Source organism: Papio anubis, chromosome 6 (assembly GCF_008728515.1).
Source record: "Papio anubis isolate 15944 chromosome 6, Panubis1.0, whole genome shotgun sequence".
In the NCBI taxonomy this organism is placed as follows: domain Eukaryota; kingdom Metazoa; phylum Chordata; class Mammalia; order Primates; family Cercopithecidae; genus Papio; species Papio anubis.
The window spans coordinates 52,030,674-52,036,984 of record NC_044981.1 but is presented as its reverse complement, the minus strand read 5'-3'; the positions used below and the strand labels follow the sequence as shown (position 1 = coordinate 52,036,984).

Here is a 6,311-nt window from a genome sequence, read left to right as displayed (position 1 = left end):
CCTGTAATCCCAGCACTTTGAGAAGTCAAGGCCGGCAGATCACTTGAGGTCAGGAGTTCAAAACCAGCCTGGCCAACATGGTGAAACTCTCTCTCGACTAAAAACACAAAAATTAGCCAGGTATAGTGGTGTGTGCCTGTAATCCCAGCTACTCAGAAAGCTGAGGCAAGAAAATCACTTGCCCCCAGGAGGTGGAGGTTGCAGTGAGCCGAGATTGCACCATGGCACTCCAGACTGGGTGACAGAACAAGATTCTGTCACACACACAGGCATACACACATACAAAGGCATACACACACACCCGCACGCGCACACACACACACAGAACATGTCATGAAACTTGGCAGAAAATCAGTTTAGGAGATAGTTTACCTCTTAAAAATAGAGAATAAACTTTTTGAAACATAGGAATACATCACCAATATAAATGGAAAACACAACTCCTACAGGAAGATGAATAAAGACTTGAAGAAAGAATTGCAAGGAACAACTTCATTCTATCAACTCTCTCGACTAAGAAGAAAGAAGCTCAAGGAGCTAAGAAAATAGAAAGACTAAAATTGGCTAAAGCAGAATTTAAATCCGGGTTTCCCAAGTAGCCTTGTAGTAGGCCAATTAATGTCACCCCTTCCCCTCATGTCCATACCCTAATCTCTGGGTCCTGTGCATATGTTATTCTATATGGCAAGAGGGACTTTATGTAATTAAGGTTGTGGATCTCGAGGTGCAGAGATTATCCTGGATTAACCAGATGGGGCCAGTCTAATCACTTGAGCTCTTAAAAGCAGAGAAGTTTCTCCAGCTAAAGTCAGACATGCAGCAGAAGAGGAAATCCAAGAGCTTTCAAGTGTGAGATGGATTTGATGTGCAATCACTGGTTCTGAGATACAGTTGCCCAGATACAAAGTTAAAAAGAGGCCTCTCAAAGCTAATAGAAGTTCCCAGGTGACAGCCAGCAAGGAAATGGAGACCTCAGTCCTACAGCTACAAGAAACTGGATTGTGCCCACAATTTGAGTGAATCTCCCTATAACCCATGCTGTCAACACAGATTATAGCCTGGTGAAACCTGAAGCAGAGAAACCAGTCAAGCCAACCCAGACTTCTGACCTACAGAGCAATGAGATAATAAACATGTGTGGCTATAATGCACTAAACTGTGGTGATTTGTCTGGCAGCAGCAGAACTACTCATGTCCCTGCTGTTTAACTGTACTCGGGAATTTAGGGTCACATGCAGGTTCGATTCCATTTTCAAAGCAATGAACTTTTGCATATCCACCGCCACAGATTTGCCTGCATTCTCTCTCCTTAAAAGTTGTTTTATCTCTTTTTAGTTGGACTCCTATCATTTAATTGATGCTATATTTCCTCTTATTGAGATTCGATAAAATTATAATTTTTAAGATAGTATTTTTAAAATATAATGCTGTAAATATTATTTTTATAAATACATTACTTCTACTTCAGTGGACCCTTCAAAATTAGATCATATAAATATTGTATTTTTAACCAGGCATAGTGGCTCATGCCTATAAACCCAGCACTTTGGGAGACTGAGGTGGAGGATCACTTGAGCCCAGGAGTTCAAGATTAGCCTGAGCAACATAGCAAAACCCTGTCTCTACAAAAAATTAGCCGGGCATGGTGGTGCATGCCTGTAGTCCAAGCTACTTGGGAGGCTGAGGTGGGAGAATCACCTGAGCCTAGGAAGTCAAGACTACAGTGAGTCCTGATTGCACAATTACACTCCAACCTGGGCAACCCCTGAGACCTTGTCTCAAAAAAAAAAAAAAAAAAAATTGTATCTTTAGTGAAATAGAAGGTCCATCATTATTTAAACCATCATTGAACTTTGACATGACCAGGTGGAGACATTTGAAAGAATCAAGACCATTTCTATATTCTATGAGCTGTTACTAGAAATCAATAAGATAAACTAATATTTTCTTCAATACATTTTGATTGTTTTTAAAAACAATGCACATATATACATTTTAAAATCTTTTTTTTTTTTTTTTTTGAATCTCTTTATTTATTTGGTGAATTTACATGAGGTCATTTACAAAAGAAAGGCTGAACGTTGCAACTTTCAGTGCGTTCAAATATTTTCACAACAGGCAATAGTCCATGAGAATTTAGGGTGACAGTATAGAATGGCACTACTTCCAGTTTCCTTTGTGTTTCTCTACCACCCAACCCAAGGTGAAGAAGGGAGGAAAAGTGGAAGAAAATGTCAGTGTTAATGGCCAAAAGCCATGCAAATAGCTTTAAAATTGAGATCTGTCAGAGATCACAGAACATTTCTGTATTGAGACCTATCAAGAAGTGCATAATTTTAAAAACAAAATGCAGAGGTCTCAAACTTAATCATCCAAATCATCTTGGTGCTGTAGCCGCTTCCAGCCAGCTAGTGTGGTAGAATATGCCCAATATTTTCCAAAGATTGGCTTTGGAAAGAGAGTCGCATTTCTAATAGTTTCTTAAAAGGAGAACCAGCATTTGTAGACAATCTTTTTGGTTTCCAACAGAATTAAGCACTAGCAAAGAGTGCCAAGAAATGTCCTTTACTCCCAGCAGTGTAAACCATAATTATAATTCCTTCTTAAATGACCTCTCCCCGTACGGTGTTTTCAAGACAAAGGGCCCTTTCGAAGAACCTGACACTTCCACCCTTGGAGAAAAGTCCAGCACCAGCAAAGGATGGTCTACAAAGTGGAAGTTGGAAATAAAATCTTAAGTGATTTCCTAAGTGGGGAGGCCAGAGTAAGATAAAGGCACTGCCATCCCTAGTGAAGACCTGGACCTCGGTGGTGGATTAGTCCTTAGAGATGAAAGGTTAGCTCCTCTACAAAAAAGCACTCTACGTCCTCAGCATCTTTAAAATAAGTGGCTCAAAGAAAAATTCCTTGAAAAGCACATGTAGCCACATGGTTCAAAGGCACTGAAAGCTTGTTATTTCAGGAAATACTATGCTCAAGCTCCAAGTCTTACATCCTTTTTGACCCTTTGCTACATTTTTGTCTTCACCTAGAAATTTTAAGCTATTTCCCATTACTCATATATCCACACTTACGTACTCCCTTTATTTGGGTTATACATACAAGCAATCTGCACTTTGATTTTTTAAAAGTTCTAAAATTTTTTAAAGAGATGGGGTCTCACTATATTGCCCAGGGTGGAGTGCAGTGGCTAGCTGGGGTGTCTGGCACATTAAAGCCATGAGCTTCTGGTCTCAAGCCTCTTATCATCAGCCTCCCACAGTAGCTGAGACTATAAATAGTATATACACATTGCCACTGTACCTGCCTCTATCCTACGCTTTTAAAAGCACACCATTAAATATTACTTACAGGTATTATAGAAAATAGTTACAGACAATTATAAACACACTTCTGTTTCATCTTACCTCTTTGTCTGGTCCTCCCCCATAATACTCAATTAGCATATATATCAATTAGAGATGTTTTACTCCTGCATAATTTACTGTAAGAAAATCTGCTGTTGTGGACTTTAAGAAGAATGTACGGTAATATTAGAGTAGAAAGGGGAATTGAGGATTACGTGCAATTAACCACCAAGTTTAAAACTCTGCAAGTCAGAGCATTGTGTGTGGTTTAAAGGGTCCTCTCAATTTTTGGCGCAATCCCCCATTGAACCTTTGTTTGCTTTCAAAATCAGCGGCTGAAAGCGGTTGGTGAATGTAAATCTGTTTACTACGGCATTTACTATGGTGAAGTTAAAAGTCGCACTGCCAAAATACCCCGCGTATTCACACATATATATAAAGACAAATCATCCAGAACATAATCAACTCCCAACCCCCATTAATAAAAAAAAATCAACAAATCAGTTTTTATTTGCATGGCCAATTATCATTTGTACTCTTTGCAACTTTATTTAAATATCCCTTTAACATGTTCTAATCTTTTGTTGCACAGGGAATAAAAGCTGCAAGACTGCAAACTTCCTTCAACAGCCACACCCACAACACCTAGACATGAAACAGATGTAACAAATAACACCACCACAAACAGAAACACTAATTTCCACCATTCAACACAGTTCATGACAGTGTCTTTAGGGTTCAGTTGAAGAGGGGGTAAACTTTTAAAAAGAGGGTCAGTCTGCTTTCCCCCTATTTTATAATGTTGGTGGTTTTAATCCGTATTTCTTTGCAACTTCTGTCTGGGCATGGGCGGCATCACAAAGTGAATACAGGTGGGCCATCTCCATTTCCGATTTGGCCAGGTTAATAGCTTTGTTGAACATATCAATGGCTTTCTCCATGTTTCCTCTTTGTACTTCAATAGTTCCCATGGTTTCATAGGCAAAATCACATTTATTGTCAATTTCAATAGCCTTGCTGATAAGTTCCAAACCTCTATCCAGATCTTGCTTCCACTGAAGTTGAAGTAAACCTTTATGAACATATGTTGTGGCATTAACTGGTTCCAAATCAATACATTTATCATACATTTCATCAGCTTTACCAAACTGTTGTTGATCTGTTAATGCCTGGGCGTATAGTGCATAGCCTTCGGCACACCTTGGAAATTTCTTTATGACCTCTTCAAAACCTTTCATAGCTGCTTGGATTTGTGAAGAGTTGTTTCCTGTATATGCCTGGCGGTACAATGCAAAACATTTCTGTGCTTGTGCCAGAGCAGACTCAGGTCTTAACCTAATACACTCATCAAAATCTGCCACTGCTTCTTCAACTTGATCAAGGAGTATTTTCAGCTGTCCTCGGTGGTGATAAACATCTGCATTCTGAGGGTCGATGTCAGCAGCCATGTTAAAATCCTGAGTGGACAGCAAAGGCTGCTGCTGTTGCATGTACATGCTGCCTCTTTTGATGAGAGCATTTGCTCGAAGCTTCACATTAGCTTCTTTCAAACTGATGACTTTATCTAAATCTGGTTTGGCCGCATTGGCATTGCCAATAAGCAGGTAGAAGGTAGCTCGTAGTAGTAATGCTTCTGCCATGTATTTGCCTTCAGCATCTATTTCTTTTGAGCATTCACTTATGATTTTATCGTAGTTTTCTTCTTCCATATACTGTTTGGCCTTTAAATATCCAGAATTTTCTTTCACTTCTAAAGCCTCCCCTTCCTTGTCTTTATCTTCATCAGACTTCTCTCCTTTAAGCATGGGCTGGGAAATGATATCATCCGTGAAAGAACTGAAGTAAGATTTGATAAACTGTGGAGATGTCATCAGAGGTTCACGATTCTTATATTTTTCTTTGGCTTTCTCTTTTCCAAGGAGTTTAAGAACTTTATCGGCTAAAAGCATGCTTTGTTGATTTTGGAACCCTTCTAATATACACACAGCAGTGACATCTTCTAAACATTCCTTCTTATTGTCTAGCTTCTCATGGGCTTTTGCACGTCTAAAGAGAGCTTTCACATATTTGGGATTAAGTTCAACAGCCTTTGTACAATCTTGTGCCACTTCTTTCCATTTTTGCAACTGTTCAAAGGCAGCAGCTCTGTTTTGATAAAATGTAGAAAGGTCGACATTCTTCTCTGTAGGACACAAGCTAATAGCCTCAGTATAGCACTGAATAGCTTGTTCATATTTTCCTGCTTTAAAATATTTATTGCCTTTATTCTTGGCTGCTTGGAAGAGTTCATGTCCAAATTGTACCAGGACCTTCAGGGTGTCGCTAAAAGGGCGGACTGGCCTATACCCTCTCCGGGGTCTTCCGTTATTCGCTTCAGGCCGTACAAACCGCCCGACCTCTGGACTCCGCCGTTGCTGCCGCGACTCCACAGGTATATGGCACCGGCATACGCCAGCAGGGTGCCCCGACCGCCAGAGACAGCGCATCAGCGGCGAAGCCCGATGCCAGGCCCGCAGTCCCACCGCTGGCCCACCCACTACCGGGCCAGTTGCGGCTGCTGCGACGCGCTATCCCGCAGGCTTGAGGGGCCATGACGAGTGTCCTCCGCCACCGCCTCCCTGCCTGTCGCGAGCGCCACAATCACCAAGCAGCGTGCGAAGGAAGACCGAGGGAGGGAAGGAAGGCAATGAGCGAGCGAGCACGCTAGGCAGAGCACATTTTTAAAAATCTTAAACAACAGCAACACTGTCAACTAAACTTTGTAATATTTTTACTAGGCTAGATTTAAATGCATATATTAATTTAGGGTAGTTGACATTTTGCAACCATTTGTTTTTTATTTTGTAATTTATTTTTAACCTTTATTATTTCATTTAGTATATTCTTTGCTGTTTAAGTGGTTCTGTTTTATGCAGTGAAGTAAAATATTTTCCATATATATCATATATATGGAAAACTATTCTA

General features: G+C 40.3%; 1 pseudogene across 1 annotated transcript; it reads right to left on the bottom strand.

The window, feature by feature from the left end:
• Positions 1-3,830: 3,830 nt before the first annotated feature.
• Positions 3,831-5,661, bottom strand: LOC116275295 (annotated as a pseudogene). Its single transcript, XR_004184306.1, has one exon. The product of XR_004184306.1 is annotated as a mitochondrial import receptor subunit TOM70 pseudogene (transcript).
• Positions 5,662-6,311: the final 650 nt, after the last annotated feature.